Source organism: Carcharodon carcharias, chromosome 1 (genome assembly GCF_017639515.1).
Source record: "Carcharodon carcharias isolate sCarCar2 chromosome 1, sCarCar2.pri, whole genome shotgun sequence".
NCBI lineage: Eukaryota > Metazoa > Chordata > Chondrichthyes > Lamniformes > Lamnidae > Carcharodon > Carcharodon carcharias.
The window spans coordinates 104,590,314-104,609,993 of NC_054467.1; positions in this window are offsets into that span (position 1 = coordinate 104,590,314).

A 19,680-nucleotide genomic window follows, 5' to 3' on the forward strand; every position below is an offset into this window, starting at 1 on the left:
AGGTAATAGATAAGGCAAATAGAGTGATGGCCTTTATTTTAAAGAGAATTGAGGATAAAAATAGGGAAGTCTTGCTAAAATTACACAAGGCACTAATTAGAATACACCTAGAATACTGTGAACAGTTATGGCCCCCTTATCTAAGGAAAGATATATTGGCATTGGAGGCAGTCCGGAGAAGGTTCACTAGGTTGATCTGGGTATGGAGGGATTTTCTTACGAGGAGAGGTTGAGTAGGTTGGGCCTGTACTCTTTGGAGTTTAGAAGAATGAGAGGCGATCTTATTGAAACATATAAGACTCTTAGGGAGCTTGACAGGGTAGATGCTGAGAGGTTGTTTCCCCTTGTGGGACAGTCTAGGACCAGAGATCTTAATATCAGAGTAATAGGGGTGCCCACTTAAAACAGAGAAGAGGAGGAATTTCTTCTCTTAGAGGATAGTGAATCTGTGGAATTCTTTACCACAGAGGACTGTAGAGACTAGGTCATTAAGTATATTCAAGGCTGAGATAGACAGATTTTTAATCAGTAAGAGAATCAAGGGTTATGGGGAAAAGGCAGGAAAGTGGAGTTGAGGATTATCAGATCAGCCATGATCTCATTGAATGGCGGAGCAGACTTGATGGGCCAAATGCCCTACTTCTGCTCCCACTTCTTATGGTTTTATGGTCTTAGAACTTCTGTTCTCCAAGTGGTTGTACCACAGAGGTACCCCCCCGAAGATGCACTGGGGGCTTCTCGGTAATCCCAACACACTGACTATGTGGGAATTGCCTGGGAAGCCTGGACTCCTGATGGGTAATTCCCCTATGCCTGAAACCCTCTGAAAAATTCTCAAGCTCTAACTCAAAGTCCGAGATGGTTCTGACTCACTTATCTGAATGGTTACGCAGGAGAAGTTAGAAGGATTAAAACCAGTTTAAACTCCTGGATAAATATACTACTGACCCTGCCCCCCTCCAACTCCCCACTGATCCCCCTTCCTGACTACCTTCCCAAGCACTCGATTACTCCCTGAATACCCCCCCGAGCCACTCTACCCCCTCACCCACCCACCTGCCATTCTACCCTCTCATCCACTTGCCACCCTATCCTCTCACCCACTTCCCTGACACACTTACTTTCTCTCCATAACTTCTCGAAGTGACTTTAGGACAGTTAAACTTATCGGAATATGGCAGCTAGTGCCGTAAAAGAGGGGTGTGGCTTGGCTTCCTCTGACTTGCACTATGAAGAAGGGCTCCCAGAACAGGCATTCTCCGCATTTCTGAGGAGGACCGGTTCAGAGGTCTGGGCCAGAAATGTGGAGCTCCGGTGCAAAGTATGTAAATAGGAGCAGAGTAGCAATCCGACGGTAATTGCCAATCCTCAGAAGATTTAGCCCCTTGTCATTGTATATCTTAATTCAGTTCAAAAACAAAAATACCTGGAAAAACTCAGCAAGTCTGGCAGCATCTGAGGAGAGGAATACAGTTAACGTTTCGAGTCTGAATGACCCTTCAACAGAACTAAGTAAAAAGTTAATTCAGTTCGTTGTTTTGAATTGTGGGAGTAGACAGTAGTACCTCATTTCTGTCTCCAGAGGGAGCTCTAGTATAGATTGTCAGTGACTCTCTGGAGCCGTTGTTAGATTTTTTGTTTGATTAAACATCTGTGCTGCTACTTGGAGCTTTCTTTCTCCTGCTGACCAGAACATTAAAGTCGAGCATGTCAACTGTAGACATGGCTGGCTTGGATAACTTAATTTTTATTCGTTCATGGGAAGGCCAGCATTTATTGCCCATCCCTAATTGTCCTCATTCAGAGGGCACTTTAAGAGTCAACCACATTGCTGTGGGTCTGAAGTCCCATGTAGGCCAGACCAGGTGTGGACGGCAGATTTCCTTCTCTAAAGGACATTAGTGAGCCAGATGGGTTTTTTTATGACAATCGGCAATGGTTTCTAGATTTTTATTGAATTAAAATTTCACCATCTGCCATCCATATATGTACAAGTCCAGCGACAATACCACTATGCCACCACCTCCCCCTCGCTGAGTACATCTAGGTGGCCTAATAACATCTGAAGGAAAAAGTGATTAACACGTCATGAAGCACATTACACTTGCAAAACAAACCTTCACAATAATGTCAAACCTTTTTAGAAATCAGGACATTTCTATGGAAAGCACAATGAGATTACTAAAATGCTACACCTGGTCAACATTACTTATGGATTTGAAAGTTGGAATGCAAGCAAAACAATGGAAGATAAATTAAAGGCAACACGAGATGTGGTTTCTGAGACTTATGATGAGGATTGATTAGATAACACACACAACAAATGAAGAAGTTTTGAGGAAGGCAGGCAACACAAGAAAAACTTTTGCAGATGATCAACAAGAGACAATTACAATTCTTTGGGCACTTAGGAAAGAGAAACTAGAACATCTGGTAGTAACTGGTCAAATTTTGAGAAACAGAGCAAGAGGGAAACAGGAGGAAATGCACCGACAGCTAAAGAAGCAGAGCAGGTGTAAGATTTGAGAACAACACCCAGACGTTGGCTGCTAACAAGGACCTTGAAAATTGTGCAGCCATTTTTGTGATATCACTTTAAAGAAGAATATTGTAGTGAGTAACAAGCCATGATGTAAAACATGTGACAAGCAGACATTGTTCTGAGAAGCTTTTGGTTTAGCTAGCAGCATGTGGTGGGAAGGAGTTGCAGCTGTACTTTCCTGTTAACAATAGTTATTGAATTTTTATAGTAAATCTGTCTGCTGAGCAATCCTATACTACATCTTCAAATAAGTTGAGCCCAGGTTTAATTTACCAGTCCTTTGTGAGATTGGTAAGTTTGTATTAAAGCAAATGCAACAGTGGTTCCTCTTGAACAAAATTATGAAGATTAGAAGACCACAGGAAAAGCCACAGACAAGATTTTATGTTGTACAAAGGCTGTAAATGCACTGAAGTCATCGGGACAATGTTTTACAGAACAGCGAGTACCTAATTTGTGAGGCAGCTGGATTGGTGGTGAATCAAGTGGTCCATTTTGAATCGGCAAGTTGAGTTTGAGTCAGACAGTAGAAGCTGCAGGGCCATTGCAATGTTCTTGGGTGCCATTCCCATGCAATAGGCAGAAAACACATGAAACTGAAGAAACCCTGAGCTCCAGTGAAACGAAGAGGAAAAACATCACGAGGCAGCTGCATTGGTAAATCGCCCCATGGATTGGAGAAGCTATAAATCCCCATCACTCTGACAGCGTTCGTCACAGAAAGGAAACATCAGGAAGATGACCACCAAATTCCCCAGCATGAATTAGAATATCACAGGTGTCCTATCTGAATTTGGCTTTTTAAACAAAGGATGAAGCTATTCTTTTTAGATTTATCCTTCACAGAACTGGACAAACAAGCAGTAAAAATGAAGTTCGCCATTGGGAATGAGGGGTTGCACAGAGTCAACACTTCCTGTCTGAGAAGGATCAGAAGAATCCAGCCAAGCTGTGAAACATGCTGAAGCACGTGTAATGGTGAACTTCAGGATACATTGTTTAGAGCTCATGCCTTACACACAACAGTCACAAGAATCAATCGCAGTTTGTCAGCAGGTGCTGTGTTAAGCACAATGACTGATTTCTCAGATGGTGAGCTGCCCAAATGAATAATGGAGCTGGTTACAGCTTCAATGCCTGGACCCACAAGTAGATGGCATAGACACCGATGTAGAAGACATGCGCAAGGTTGAACTGTTGACTTTTGGTCAACACAACTGCAACCAACATCAGGAGGAAACAGCAAATGATCTACAATTAAAGTTATTACGGAGAGTCAATGTAGAAGGTTGGTCTGATATAATACAAGAAGAGTCAGAGACCCTCAGATGCTTTTGACGGCACAGAGATGAGCTAGGTATTTCAAGAGATGTGAATTTCAAGGGAAAATAGGTGTTTGTCCCTGGGCTTTTCACCAGGACATACTATCACAGTTACACAAGGGGCATATGAGCATAGAGCAAGCAAGGCGCCCGATAAAGTAGACTGTGTATTGGCCAGGGAACAAAATATCGAGAAGACAGTGAGGATGTGTGAAGCATGCCAGAGGCACCAGCCACATCGATGCAAAGAATCCTTGCACCATCACAAGTTCCATTAAACCTTTGGTCTAAAATGGCAACAGATTGATTCACTACTCATGGTGACAACTTTCTCCTAGTCATTGACTATTTTTCCAAGTTTCCAATCATCAGACAATTGAAAGATACCTTAAGTGCATCTGTGGCAGACACAATGAGTTCAATTTTCAGTGTGCTTGGTATACCCAAAGAGACCATATCGGACAAAGGGCCACAGTACACTGGCAGACCTTTTAGGAACATGTGTGCTAAATGTGGCATAAACCATGTGACAGCCTCACCACACTACCCTAAAGCCAATGGCCTCATTGAGCAAGTGGTTCGCATTGTTGAGTCATTAATCATAAAGTGCAGGGAAACAAAACAAGATCTCTGTATTGCCATGTGAAATATGAGAGCAACATCTTTAGATATGAGCTTACAGTCACCAACAGAAATCATATTTGGAAGGCAGGTTAGGACAACCTTGCCAAGCCATCACCTGCCCCATTTCTCAGAGGTACAGGAGAAACTTCTTGAAAAACAAGGGAGAGTAAAGACAGTGTACGACTGACATGCAGGTGTGGAACTGCCTAGTCTACACATAGGACGAAAGGTTCAAATCATACATCCTACCCAGAGAACTTGGTTACCCGCAGAAATATCCAAAGTGTGCGATGAGCTTAGATCCTATGAAGTCATAACACTGAATGAAGCAATATTAAGAAGGAACAGAAGCCAGCTAAGGGAATTGTACAACTGTATAACACATAACAATCCCAACTGTGTCTAGAACACACCGCAAGATGGACTCGGAGAATGAAATTGTGGAGACCACCATGAAAAGAATCAGCACTCCAGCAATTCACAAGATACTAATACACCTAAAAGTCAAGATCTCAGGAAGGTCATATCAGTATGAGATCCAGGAGGATTGTTAAACCACCTATATGTTATACAGACTCTTGATCTCTTAAATTTTTAAACCCTTAAAAAAAAATTTAAGTAAATATTTTTTACAATTACCCTAATGTTTATGTTTTTTCACTTTTAATGTATGCAATACTTTCATGGAAAAAATGTGGGTGTTGTGATATCACTTTTAAGAGAGAATATGCTAATAAGTAAGTAGCCAGGATATAAATCGTGTGACCAGCAAACTAGCAGCATGTGTTGTGAAGGAGTTGCAGTTGTACTTTCCTATTAACAATAGCTGTTGGATCCTTATAGTAAATCTGTCTGCTGAGCAATCCTGTACTAGATCTTCTAGTAAACTGAACCTATGTTTAGCTTACCAGCCCTTTGTGAGATTGATAAGTTTGTATTAAGCAAACATAGAAATACAACTGATGTTGACATTGTAAAAATGACACCTAAAGAAGATAACTGTACAATCACAGGTGATGGGGTATTGTATACTTTTTACAGTGCAAATGTTACATTTATTTAAACTGCAGCTCTGAGTTTAATAACAGAGGTCAGCTCCCAAATAGCAGAGCCCAGGTTACATTTACTTAGCGTCTTCCTGACTGGATTGATGAGTTAGCCCTGTTGATGTCTGAATCCACACATGAGTAACGATGTCTCCCAAAAATCAGATGTTTCTATATTTAGAAAATAGGGGAAGGGCAACGGCTTAGCATCTACAGTACAGAAATGGGCCATTCAGTCCAATTGGTCTATGCTGGATTTTATGCTTCACACAAGCCTCCTTCCACCCCTCTTCCTTTATCACTGTCAGTATTTCTATGCATTCTTTCTACCTCAAGTGCTTTTCAAGCTTTCCCTTAAGAAGAACCTCTGCTCTCTCCATGTACTTTAATCAAGTTGCGGGAGCTTTAAAACGTTTTTGGGGATTCATCAGCCTGCTGGAGTTTCCATGGCAAGCAGACTTGATGTTCTCCTGATCTTCACCCTAACTCTGGTGGAAAATTGGAAATCTTATTGAAAAGCATTTACACCATTTCTTTGGGGTTTCTACTAGGTTTGTGCTGACATTGCCCCAGGAATTCAGGAGAGGTATGTTAGACTCTGATTAACATATTGAAATAATAGTACTGTGCTGGTTGCAGGACCCTTTGTGACATTTGTCCCAGTGCCTGACTTGCCATGTGACAAACTCTTCATGAACTCATGAGATTAACAGACAGGACAGACCAGTCAGCTGTGCTTTTTAAAGGGCTCATCCACTACAGACATGCTGGTTTCCTGCTATTGATTAACGCCTGGCCATTTTTTGATGTTTCCTGATTAAGAAAGCTTAATCTTGACTCCTGCAAAGATGTTTTGGCTGGTGTTGTACTGTTTCTCGCTACCTTCAAGGCAATATTAGTTCAGTCATGGATGCCTCGGGTAGCTCTGTCTTTGGGGCTGGAGGACCAGGGGAGCTGGCAAGAAGAGAGTCAGCAGGAGCAGCTGGACAAAGAGGGCACTGCACAGGAGGTCACACCCACAGCGGGTCACGGACGGGCGCTTCTCTAAACTGAACTTCGCCAGGGAGCAATGTGCCAAGCACATTCGCTTCATTGCGTTATGTCACCTGCTGAAGTCACAATTTGAGTCTCAAACCAGGGCATGGCCAACACTTCCTGTGGCTGGCAAGGTCACTGTGGCATTTAACTTTTATGCAATGGGCTTCTTCCAGTCTGCAGCAGGTGATATCAGTGACAATTCCCTGTTTGTAGTCCACCACTGTATCAGGTAGGCCACTGAGGCACTTTACACCAGAAATCACAACCACATCTCATTCCCGGTAAATAGAGTAACACAGGACGAGAAAGCACTGGGCTTTGGCTGCACTGCAGGCTTACCTGGGCTGCATGCTACCGCAGACTGCACCAACATTGTTTAGGGTGCTGTACATCAACAGCCCAACTGCACATTGTAAGGGATTCCACCCCTTCAGTGTATACAGTTGGTTTGTAACCACAGCCAGTGCAGGTCTATGGCTAGTTTTCTGGTAGCGGTTGTGATTCATTCATTCTGTGACACCTTTATTCCAGCCAGACCACTAGGTTAGAGGCTGGCTGCTGGCCTACAAGGGAGATTCCCACTAGATGTGACTCCTGACTCCTGTCAGGAAGCCAGGTACAGTTGCAGAAGTGGCTAGAACGAGAACAATTCTGCTACCTGCTCAAGGGACATTTCCACTCTGTGGATCATTTGGAAGGAGCTTTGCTGGAGAGCACTTTCTCACGATTAGATGAAATTAGGAACTCTTTTCCTGACAGAAGGTTGTGTATATTGGGCCAATTGAAATTCTCCAGATTGAGATCGATATATTTTGTTAGGCAAGGAATATGGATCAAAGGTGGGTCAATGGAGTTGAGGTACAGGTCAACCATTTTCTGATTGAAGAATAAAAAACGTTCAAGAGGCTGAGTGGCCTGCTCCTGTTACTATGTAAATCCCACAAATCATCTCTGCAAAGGCAGTTACTCAGCTCCTCCTTCAAAGTCTAAAAGTTTGTCTAACCAATCTATTGTGTTACCATGACAACTGGCCTCTTTTACCAAGCAACAAGTCTTTCTTGCTTGTGCAAATGCTTTAGTTTGAATTCACTGCATGTTTCCTTGTGTAGAAAAATTAATTCATATATTTTAGGAGCAATTAATGAATACTCCACTACACCCTTTTCGTTTATTAATAACATTAAAGTGGTTAAAGTGTTTAGACTAGGAATTCTGTGACAATCCCAGCGGAGAGAGTGTCTCTTCTGCCTCACCTGGCAAGTCCCCCCATTAGCAGGAGTATGGAGTATGGCAGAATATTTCAGCAAAAATTCAGACTTGTGAAAATAATGAAGTTTTTGATACCAGCCACAGATGGCTGCCAGCAGACAGTGGTATTAAGTTGAACTTTGCTTGCCAAGTGACTACTGGTGCAATAAAGAACCCATTATGTTGCGATTATGAATGCCATTGATGGAATGTCAAACCCTCTGAAACAAATAAAACAGAAAACAAAATAAACTTCAAGAAAATGTTTCAATAAAAGTTCTTTTGAAAATAGGGTGGCTCGGTGGCACCATACATTGGAGCACTCCCAAGTGGCCACATTTCCTTTGTGCTACTGTGGAGAGGGGCCAAGCAGAAGTCAAATGCTCCTCCCAAAGGCAGGAAGGTGGAATCAGATTTTCATTGGCTGCTCCTGAGCATCTCCTAGTGGCCATCTTCAGAGAGCATTGGCAGAAGCCTGAAAGCCTACAGATCATTAATCCCTTCTTTCTTTTCTGCCACACATGGGCTTTGTTAAAGGGATACTAACAACATGGGGAGAAAAAGGGTCACAAGGTCGCTCTGTAGTTCAAGAAAGTTCGGACTGTTTTATTAACTCAATAAATAAAAGAGTAAGAATTAATAACGTATGGCACTTATACCTGGGTTTTCTAACTCCGAATTGTCAAGCTTTTGGTTTTCCGTGCACTACAACACCTCTTCAGCTGTTGATTTGCTGAATCAGTTCTTCACTTGTACTATCAACATCCTCCTCTCCAGTGAAATCATCTCCATCCTGGTCATTCCTCAGGTACTAACCCCATCTTTGCCTTCTCAACTTCAAAAGGCACAAACTTGAACTGAGCTGATGCACAAGTGCCGAAGATACCTATTGCCAGATCTGACTTCACCACATTGCATCTCATACCAAAACTTCCCACTACTCTAGGAACATGCTGGAGGGCAGAGATAACCCTAAGCTCCTTTTCTTTATCGTCAAGCACTTCCTTAAACTTCTTCCCCCTGCCTCATTCACTCTCAGCTCTAAGAACAAGTATAAGGGGCTCATGAATTTCTTTGTCACCAATATTAAAATTACCCATTCAGCTGTTTTCGCTGCTTCCCTTCTTCCCCATTCCCTTACCCACCAAGGAAAACCTCACCCAACTTTCCCAACCCTAGCCCTGGACTCTTATGTCTTTTAAGTTTCTTCCTCATTTCCTCCCCAATGGTGACTCCAAATATATCTTACTTATATGACCCACCACCTCCTGCATCAACCACATTCCTACTACATTCCTGACCACAGAAATTCTCTTCCTGGCTTCCATCCTAACCACCATTTTAAATAGTTCCCTCTCGTGAGCCACTCTCCCCCTTCTTTCAAAATCATTATCATCAACCCCTATTCGAAAAACACTTCCTTGTCCTTCTGCCCTTGCAAACTACCCCTTTCTTCAACTTCCTTTTCTCTCTTAGCTTATGAATAGATATTCTAATGTCTCAAATCTATGCCCTTTCCATAACTCCCTCTTTGAATCTCTTCAATCAGATAACTGCCCTCTATAATTTCCCAAACAGTCCTAACCAATGTCATAAACAACAAATATCATATGTTGTTAACTAGAAACTTGGTGCATTAACTCTTCTTGACCTCCTCAATCTAGCTGCAGCCTCTGGAATGGTTAATTATACCATTCTCTTCTGATGCCTCTCCATTGTTTGGCTTGGTGAAACTGCTCTCACTTTGTTCCACTCTTACCTATTTGATTATACTGAAAGGATCTCTAGTAATGTTTCTCCTCCTAACCCAATAGCACTAACTCGAGAATCCAGTTTTGCCTCCTCCTCTTCATCTACTTGCTACACATTGGAAATGCTGTCCACAGACAATGTGGGCAACCTCCATGTGAAAACTGTTGGTACACCCTACCTGTCTCAATCCCTCCTCTTTCTCTGTCCAATATCAGGTCTTCAGTGAGTTGTAATTTCCTGCAGCTAAACAATAGGAAGACCAAAGCCATTGCCTTCATTCTCCATCACAAACTACGTGACCTTGCCACAGTCTCCATTCCACTGGTGATCATCTCACAGACCCAGGCCTACAGCTGGTGGAGGCAGTGACAGCTGAGGTCTCTGATATTCGGAGGGCTGCTGGAGACCGGGCTCCTGCTGAGTCCGAATCAGATGACAAGCCTCTGGACTCAGCCCTAAGGGGCCTCTTAGAGGTGAAAAGACATGCAGGGAAACATCAGGCACAGGCTGTCCGCAGACTGGACTGAAGGATGGAGGAGTCCATCCACATTCATTCTGTTGTCATGGCTCCTGCATAGAAGCACATGAATGTCTCTATGGGAAGGGTGGCGAAAATGCCTTGGAGACCCAGGTCTAGCAGAGCCCACAGTTTCTGCTGAATTTGCGCTCAGAGCTACATTCTGTTGCTCCATTGCAGCAGTGGCTAGGTGAGGAGGCAACCTGGTACCTTGACTTCCCTCCAGGTGCACCCTTCCCCTCAAGGAGTCAGGGAGGTGCCATTGGGCACCCTAGGGGAGGAGGAGCACCAGCCAGGCACTCCAGGGGCATCCACCCAGGATACTCCAAGGGTGCCCTGCTGCTCAACATCTCCTCTGCCAGTGACCCTACCAACTCCAGCAGGTCAGGCTGAGGAGGTCTTACCTACACCTGAGCAGGAGACTTTTATCAGTTCAGGGCCTCAGGGAATCACAACACCATAGGATGCCCGCCAAAGTCATCCCAGTCAACAGGGCATTGCCTCAGCAGGCTGCCTCCAGCTCTGCTACAGACGTCAGGGCTGCGCCTAGACATAGCAATAGGGAAAGAAAAATTAAAAAGTATTGAATGCACACAGGTTGCACAAGTGCACACTCATTGTATATTGTCGTCAGAATTGTATTTATATATTGAATTTAACCGTTTGCAAGTCTCATTGATTCCATGTTTCTATTAGTTCCTTCAAAGGTTTGCAGTCAATTAAGGCTCCAGGGTGTTAGCCCCCACTTGAGCCCCATCAGGAACTTCTATTGCTTCAGCTCTCCCACGTTGTCACCAGAGTGAGTCATCTATAATGACACATGTGCATCATCAGGCAATGGCCATCATTTGTCAGTGTGCTGCCGGGCCAGTACACCTGTCAGCCAATTTTCACTGTTATGTCCATGCTGTGGCCTTGGGAGATGTGCTCATCAAGGTCATCACTGTTGTACTGGTGTCCATTGTTTGTGGATGGCACGATTGTTCATGGCAACTTAAATCAGGTACGTGTGTCCCAATGAATGCATTTTCAAGGGTGAGAAACTGTTTTCAAGCACTGTAATCATAGCAATCAAAACTCATAGGCTACCATAACTGTCTGGAGGAAGGTGGTGTGTCTGCGTTTAATGCTGAATGTCCTTCCTTGGTGATTTGTCATTTTCAGCAACCACACAGCTGAACGAGGCAAGTAAGGATACAATGGGCACCTTAGCCTTGACTGCAAGAGGGGTTGGAGTGTACGATTTAAGATGTGTGTGTTCATCTTGCTGAAGCCATTTCCAGAACTCACATGGAGATTTGTTGGATCTGCTCACCTCCTTATCAAGGGTGTCAGTAGTCCTTGGGCAAAGGGAAAACACTCAAAGTGAGTTGGAAATCATTGCATGACAGGGTTTTTAGTGACTTAGGAGAGAGAGAGACAGGAATGGCCTTGTGTGCTGTACCTTCTCAGGGACTGTGATGCTATCAATATAATACATAGCCAACTCTATAAGGCCTCAGCAGGGTCCATGCAGGAAACAATCCAACCTGACTAGTGTATCCAAAATGAGTGCTCAAGGTATCACCCTAGTGGGAAGGCTATCCAGGACAGAGACTTTTAAGGCTTCTGTCAAACCACAGACCAAGTGAGTCACTCTCAGTGAGGACACTAAACAAACCTCGAAAGGCCACTGCATGATCAAGGTGTCAATACTTCTGGTTTTATAATGTGTGAATGATGATCGGGGGCATTAGCAAGATGAAGCCTCATGAACCTGCATTGAGGAGTGATGACAAGGGGACATGTGGTGCTCCCATGCTGCTGCTCCTTGTTAAACAATCCACTTTGTTATGCCTGAAAGAGTGAGGTCTCTGACAGCCTTGCGCTACTCAGGGATATGATTTACCTATGTGCAGGACAGGAATGTGGATACCTGCCTCATCAGCCTGGATCAGGAGAAGGCCTTTGACAGAATATCGCACATCTACATGGTGGATGTGCTCTCCAAAATGGGGTTTGGGGATGGAATTCGCAACTGGATCCAACTGCTCTACACTAACATCAGGAGCGCAGTCTCAATCAGTGGGTGGGAATCAGATAGCTTTCTGATTAAATCTGGAGTCAGGGAGGGCTGCTCTCTCTCTCCTGTCCTGTTCTTTTTGTGTGTTGCATAGAACCTTTTACGGAGTTCATCAGGAAGGATCCGGGCATAAGAGGAGGAGTGACGATCCCAGGCAGTGGAGGCACTCAGGTCAAGCCTCCCTGTACATGGATGATGTCGCCGTCTTCTGCTCGGATCCCCTGTCGGTGCACAGACTGATCCAAATCTGCGACCAGTTCGAACTGGCCTCGGGAGCCAAGGTAAATCATGGGAAGAGCAAGGCCATGTTCTTTGGGAACTGGGCTGACTGATCCTTTGTCCCCTTCACCATCAGGGCTGACGGCCTGAAGGTGCTGGGGATATGGTTCGGAAGGACCGGGGCACGCGTTAGAAACTGGAAGGAGCGAGTGTCTATCGTGCAAAGAAAACTGGGCATGTGGGAGCGATGCTCCCTCTCTATTGCGGGTAAGAACCTGGTCATCAGGTGTGAGGCACTCTTGCTGTTAATATACAGGTCTGGCCCATTCCACACTCCTGCGTGGTGGCGATCACCCAAGCCACCTTTTGCTTTATCTGGAGGTCAAAAATGGACTGTCCCCACAGGGACGTGATGTACAAGCCTCTAAACAAGGGGTAAAAAAATGTGCCCAACATCGCCCTCATCCTGATGGCCACCTTTGAGTGCAGCTGCATCAAGCTGTGTGTAGATCCTCAGTACGCAAACACCAAATGTCACTGCGTGCTGAGGTTCTACCAGTCCCCGATGTTGCAAGGGATGGGTCTGGCCACACTGCTGCAGAACGCTCCAAATAGTTGGACCGTGTCGTACCACCTGTCCTTCATGGAAAAGTTTATGCAAAGGAATACCTTTGACCACAAGTCCATCAGGCAGTGGTCGGCACGTAACATCTTAGAGGCCCTGTGAGAAAAGGAGATGATGGATCCTGTCGGATGGTTCCCCGAGCAGACTGTCAAAGTCATTTGGCAGAATGCCTCATCACCAGAACTTTCCAACAAGCACCAAGATGTAGCTTGGCTGGTGGTGAGAAAGGCCCTCCCCGTCAGATCCTTCCTACATGCCAGGAGTCTCACCCCCTCTGCATGTTGCCCTCGAGGTGGCTGTGGTGGGGACGAGATCGTTGTTCACCTCCTTGTAGATTGTGCCTTTGCAAAGAAGGTCTGGAGAGAGATGCAGTGGTTTCTGTCGAGGTTCATCCCGATCAGATCTGTGACACAGGACTCTGTGCTCTACGGGCTGTTCCCAGGGACACACACCAAGACAAACATCAACTGCAGCATAAAGTCACTAATTCCACAGCTCCAGCTGTGGGCTAGAACCTGCAGCTAGATTATTATCAGCAAATATTGGTTGCATTTATTTGCAACACAAGTGGGTCCAGACCAGACTTCTGATTGGTCCCCTTGAAGGACAAAACACACCCAACAGTTTGTCTGTAATGTGTAATTTAATCCTGTCATTGTCAGACAAGCAAGCAGGCTTCAGAGCTCTCACACAGTGCTGCTGTGATTGAACAGTGTGGCTGAGGAAGGTGCAAAGCATATGAGTGTTATGTTAGAATGCACAAAGTGGATTTTGTGAAGATCCTGTTATCTAGTCTGGTGCAATTGTAATTATAGTTCTTGGCTGGTAAAATAAAAGACTTTATATTCTCATTAGTGGTTAGTTACTTCTTTGGAGTTTCATGTTTTATTTTGCTCTGGAAATTATAAAAATTCTTTAATTCAGAATGAAGGGGCCAAGGCTACTGCTGAAAAGCAGAACAAAAAGACATTAAAATAGGAAATGAAGAACAAGAAGTGCAAATGTCCAATGGTCCCCAGATCTCAGGAATGCTAACGTAGCAGGAAGCTGGCTGGGAATTGCCAGTCAATGAACCAATGGGTGCATGGATGTGGGGCCCAGGTGTCTGTGGACTGTGAGTATGTGGGGACATGTACTTGAAGGGGATTAACTTGCAGTCTTGTGGGGTATAAACTGTGGGTGTGGGATTAAAACGGACAGTCCTTTCCAAGAGTTGGCACATGGCTCACTTGGCCTGCTGCTATGGTATAAGGTCTAATGATTCAACTTATGTGCTGTAGCTTCACCAGGTTGGCACCTCATTTGCAGGTAAAACTGGTGATGGTCCTCACATGCTCTCTCATATTCCTCATGACACCTGGTTGGTCACCTCATTTCGATTTCAAGAGATGGCTGAGATCTTGGATTCAGATATTGGATTGCTGAGTCCCCACCCACGGGTTGTGGTGGTTATGAACGTCCACCAATCTCAAAAAAACATTGCTCATCTCCCCATCTCATCTCCTCCCACCCCACCTCTGCCTCTCACTGACTGTTATTACAGGACTTACAATTGTGGATCTCAGGTCTTGCTTGGCAGACAACAAAAACCAGGAACTACTTACAAGTGATAAGCAGCACAAGACAACATTAAGTGTACAAGTGCATTACTGCTATTCTCTGGACTGCAGCTTGAACAATACCACACCACCAATTAGAGATATGTAGTTTCAGAAGTAGCTGCCTCATTTCAGGCTCGGCCGGGCAATGTAACAGGCTCAGAGATAACATGCTTTCAAAGTTCTCACTTCATGCAGCAGGTTTCAGGCCCCAAGCTCGGCAAACACAACAGCTCAGGAACAGGCCAATATGGGCTTCAGCAGCCTGGCCTCACTTCCAGTCTCCTGTTCTTGGAGCCTGTTGCCTATGTGGGGCCTGCAGAAGCACATTGTTCTCGAATTTGTTATGTTGTTTTGCTATGCCTGGAGTCTGGAGGCAGGGAGATCCTGCTGCTTATAAGGCCACCTGTCAGTAGTGCCTGGTTCTTGCTGTCTACCAAGCAAGGCCTCAGATCCACATGTGATTCAGTTGCCGGCTTGGCAAGCAATGTAACAGGGTCAGGAACCAAGGTGCTTCAGCGTGCAGGTTCCACTTCCAGTTTCCTTTTCAGTCGGCACCCTAGAGCCTAGACACATGTATGGACGCAACTAATTCTGGGCACATTGTGCTGTCCCAGGTGGGGGTATCCATAAGCAGAGGAACTGATGCACCTTGGAAGTGCTCACATATGCACTATCCATTCTAAATGTTTACATTTAGGACAGTTGCTACAAAATAGCGTTATGCAAGTTGCATGCATTCACATGGACAATTTTGAGCCAATTCCATATCAATATACTTCCTTTCCAATTATGATTTGAGGAGAAGGTTATGCTTGGCCATATACTTTTTGTCAATAACCCTCTACAAAGGGTGGTATAGTGGTGATGTCACTGGACTGGTACTCCGGAGACCCAGGGTAATGTTTTGGGGCCATGGGTTCAAATCCCACCACTGTAGCTGGTGGAATTTAAATTCAATTAATAAAAATTTGGAATTAAAAGCCAGTCTCAGTAATAGTGAGCATGAAACGATTATTGTAAAAGTCACTAGATTAGAGAGGGGAGGAATTCTGCCATCCTTACCTGGTCTGGCCTACATGTGACTCCAGATCCACAGCAATGTGGTTGACTCTTAAATGGCCAAGCAAGACACTCAGTTGTACCAAATTGCTATGAATCCTAAAAGGAATGAAACTGGACAGACCAGCTGGAAGCCCTGCAAAGTCCTTCTTACTAACATCTGTGGACTTGTGCCAAAATTGGGAGAGCTGTCCCACAGACTAGTCAAGCTAATAGCCTGATGTAGTCATACTCACTGAATCATATCTTAGAGATAATGGCCGGGATATTCCCAGTGTCGGGCGTGTTCAGTGACGTGAGCGGACAATATGGTGCGATTGATTTCACGACGGCGTGAAACCAGCTTGCAATTGTCCACTCAACCTGCCAATGGTGGGCTGCCTTTCACGCCATTGGACGTCGGGAGCCTCATTGTAATACATCTGCATATCATTATTAGGCCAGCCTGCCACAATTGATGTGCAGTGGTCGCCTGTTAGACTTCAAACTTGAGGAGCGTTGGGAGGGAGTCAAAGGGAGCCCTGCTGTTAAGTACAGCGCACAGGCGTTTGGGGTAGGGTGGGCAAGGGAAGCGGCCACACAAGGGAAACCTGTATAAAGTGACCATTCCTCTGCAGCTGAGACAGTTCAGGTATAGCCATTGATATGATTGGAGTCGGGCTTCTAGCTTATCTGTCCACTCAAGCAATGCAGAGGCAACAAAGTACCACCAAGTGCTCCAGAGCTTTTCAGCCCCCTGGCACAGACTGCAAAGTAATGAGTGTCTTAGTGGACTGCAGAGCAGTTGGACGACTGGGCACATTGTATAATCTCCTTGCTAAATCTGGCCACGGAGCAGTCACTGGTGGAGGCGCTCACAGCCCCTTGCAATGTCAGCATCCTGGTTTGGACCAGTCTCCCCCATGGTTCAAGCTAACAGTGCAGCCTTGCAGTGAGGGTTAGGAGAATGCCTACACCTGGGCTGAAAGCACAGCATGCAGTCCAGTGGGCAAAGCTGCCTCCAATCAGTCAGGTGGACTGGGGGGGGAGGTGGGTGGAGTTTCGGGCAGCCATGCAGCGCACTAAACTCTGGCCATCCAAGGGATGGCCAGCACTCTCCGGGAAGCATTAAGGAGCCTTCACACTTAACCAGGATAGGCTGAGTACACCCATGCTAACCACGTGTCTCTCTCTTTCATCCTGCAGGGGGAGTACATCAGGATCATGGAGGCTGGTGAACTAACTGTAGCCTGATGGCCTAAACAGCTCAATGACGACAGAGGAGGGGGTGACAGAGGCTCCTGGCTGTGCAGAGGCAGGAGCAGCACCTTCAGGAAGAAGGGGCGGCTGGGGCTTCCGCACACACCGCTGAAGAGTGCGTCATCGCCGGTCCGCGCCCAGGGTCTATTGCTGCCGTCTTTCGTTCCTGCAGATGACCGAGAACCAATGTCGCTGAAGACAGCGCATGTCTAGGGAACTGGCCAATCACATCTCCCAGCTATTCAGGATTTGGCACCACAGGGACATGGAGGGCGTCCACTGCCACTGGCCGTGAAAGTGACAGCGGCGTTCAATTTCTACACCAGTGGCTCCTTTCAGGGCTCCACAGGTGACCTCTGTGGGATATCACAAGCCACCACAACAAATGCATCCATGAGGTCACGGATACTGTCTCGTGAGGGCACACAACTTTGTGTATTTCACCCTGGGGCCAGGACAGCCAGGAGGTAAGAGTGATTGGATTTGCCCAGATTTCGGGTTCACCACAAGTGCAGGGTGGCGTCGACTGCACTCTTGTGACATTCAGATCTCCATCGCAACAAGGGGTCAATTACATCAACCACAAGGGATTCCATTCACTGAATGTGCAGCTGGTGTGCGACCATCACAAACGCATCCTGCAGGTATGTGCAGTTTCCAGGGAGTGTGAACAATTCCTACATCCTCAGTTGGTCACAGATCCCTGGAGCCACAGAAGCTGCAGGGGTGGCTCCTCGGGGACAAGAGCCACCCGCAGAGGCTGTGGATGATGACACCCATGCAGCAGCCTCAGATTGCAGCAGAACGATGCTGTAATGTGACTCCTGCTGCAACTCACAACTTGGTGGAGCAGACCATCAGGATGGTGTAGATGAGGTTCTGGTGCTTGTATCAGACTTGTGGAGCCCTACACTACAGTCCGCAGAGGGTGACACGCATCATTGTCATCTGCTGCACCCTTTACAACCAGGAATTGCAACAGGGAGAGGAGATGGAGGAGCTGGAGGTCTCTTCCGATGAGGAGAATGTCAACAGGGATAAGGGTGAGAAGGCGACAATGATGGAGATGAGGCCCTGCACTGGCTAGGCAAAGTAGGTGCACATGGGAGCCCCTAATCACTGTTAGATTTGTGGAGGAGGATGATGACGACATGCAGGGAGGTGACCCCCATAGATCCTCACGTTGCATCTGTAAATGTTTGACTCCAGTCTGACTTATGGCAGTGCGAATACCCTCTGTGAGAATACTCCTGTCATGGAGACACAGTGGAGGCCCCAATAGTCGCTTGATTGCAGGAGGATGATGACGACATGCAGTGAGGACACTCCATAGATCTTCACATAGCCTCTGAGAACGTCTGACTCCTGTCTGGCCGAGGGCAGCTCGCTTGCGCTCAGTGATCAGGGTCATATCATAGAGACGCAGCCATGAAACTTTAAAAGCACCTGATCCTTTTTTCACCTTCAGCACCTGAGCCCTTCAGGAGCAGAGCATCACTGGTCACAGATGCTGAAGAGATGGGGGTCAGCCCCACCTTAAAGGTGCTGAGAGCACACAGAGAGAATGAGAGAACTCTACGATGCCTGCCCACAACATTTTGGCAACAATGACAAGCACCATCAAGGTGCAGATATCAGTAATGTGTCCAGGGAGTGAGAGGCCGGATCATCACATTGGTCTGAAGGCTGCACCGAGCACAGGGAAGTGGGTGTGCGCCTGCTGATTCTCCTCCCTATGGAGGTAATAAATAAATCATCCTTAGTAGCGGCCCAGCAAGCTGACCCACAGTAAAACATTAGCTCAGACTGCTCACAATGAGGCCGAGGCAGAAGCAGTGCCTGAATGCTACTACGTTAAAAATGAGGCACTAATGAGGAAATGAAGACCCTCTCACATGCTCAGCATGTCACTCTATGCAGAACTCAAGCCCGCATCAGCCAGCATTTCTACTGGCCACACCTCCACAGGGACGTAGTAAGGTTTTGCAGAGCTTGCCACACATGCCAGATTGTGGGAAAACCCCAACCTACAATAAAAGCCGCACCTATGATTCCTGTGCGGCTTTTGGGAAACCACTCAGCAAGTGGACTGTGTGGGCCCTGGCCCAAAACAAAAGGGGGCCACAGGTATATCCTTACCATCATGGACATAGTTACCTGTTTCCCAGAGGCTGTTCCCCTGAGAACCATATCTGCCAGAACAGTGGTGAGAGAAATGACCCAATCCTTTACCAGGTATGGTCTGCCCACCAAGATCCAGTCAGATCAAGGCTCAAATTTCATGTCCAAGATATTCCAGGAAGTCATGGGTTACCTGAGTGTGACCCAACTGAAGTCTTCAGCATATCACCCGCAGTCCCAGGGGGGGCTAGAATGGTACCACCTGGACCCTAAAAACAATGATCAGGGCATATTGCCGCAAGTACCCCCATGACTGGATAAAGGACTAGGTTTCCTTCTGTTCGCTACCAGGGACTCAGTCAATGAGTCCACGGGCTTATTCTGTTCGAATTAGTTCATGGGCACCAAGTGTGAGGGCCTCCAAAACTAATGAAGGAGATTTTTAGAGCAGAAGGAGAAGGCCCCTCCTATAAGGCAACATCCCTATCGTCTAGGCCCAGAGAAGCTGGCCCAGGTCTGTGAGATTAACTACATGCTGGAGCACTAACTAATAGAGCCTAGCACAGAGCTGGAGCTCCCCAATTGTGCTCGTGCCCAAGCCAGACGGCTCCTCAAGGTTCTGCACTGACTACCGAGAAGTTAATGCAGTAACCAGAGCCGACTCC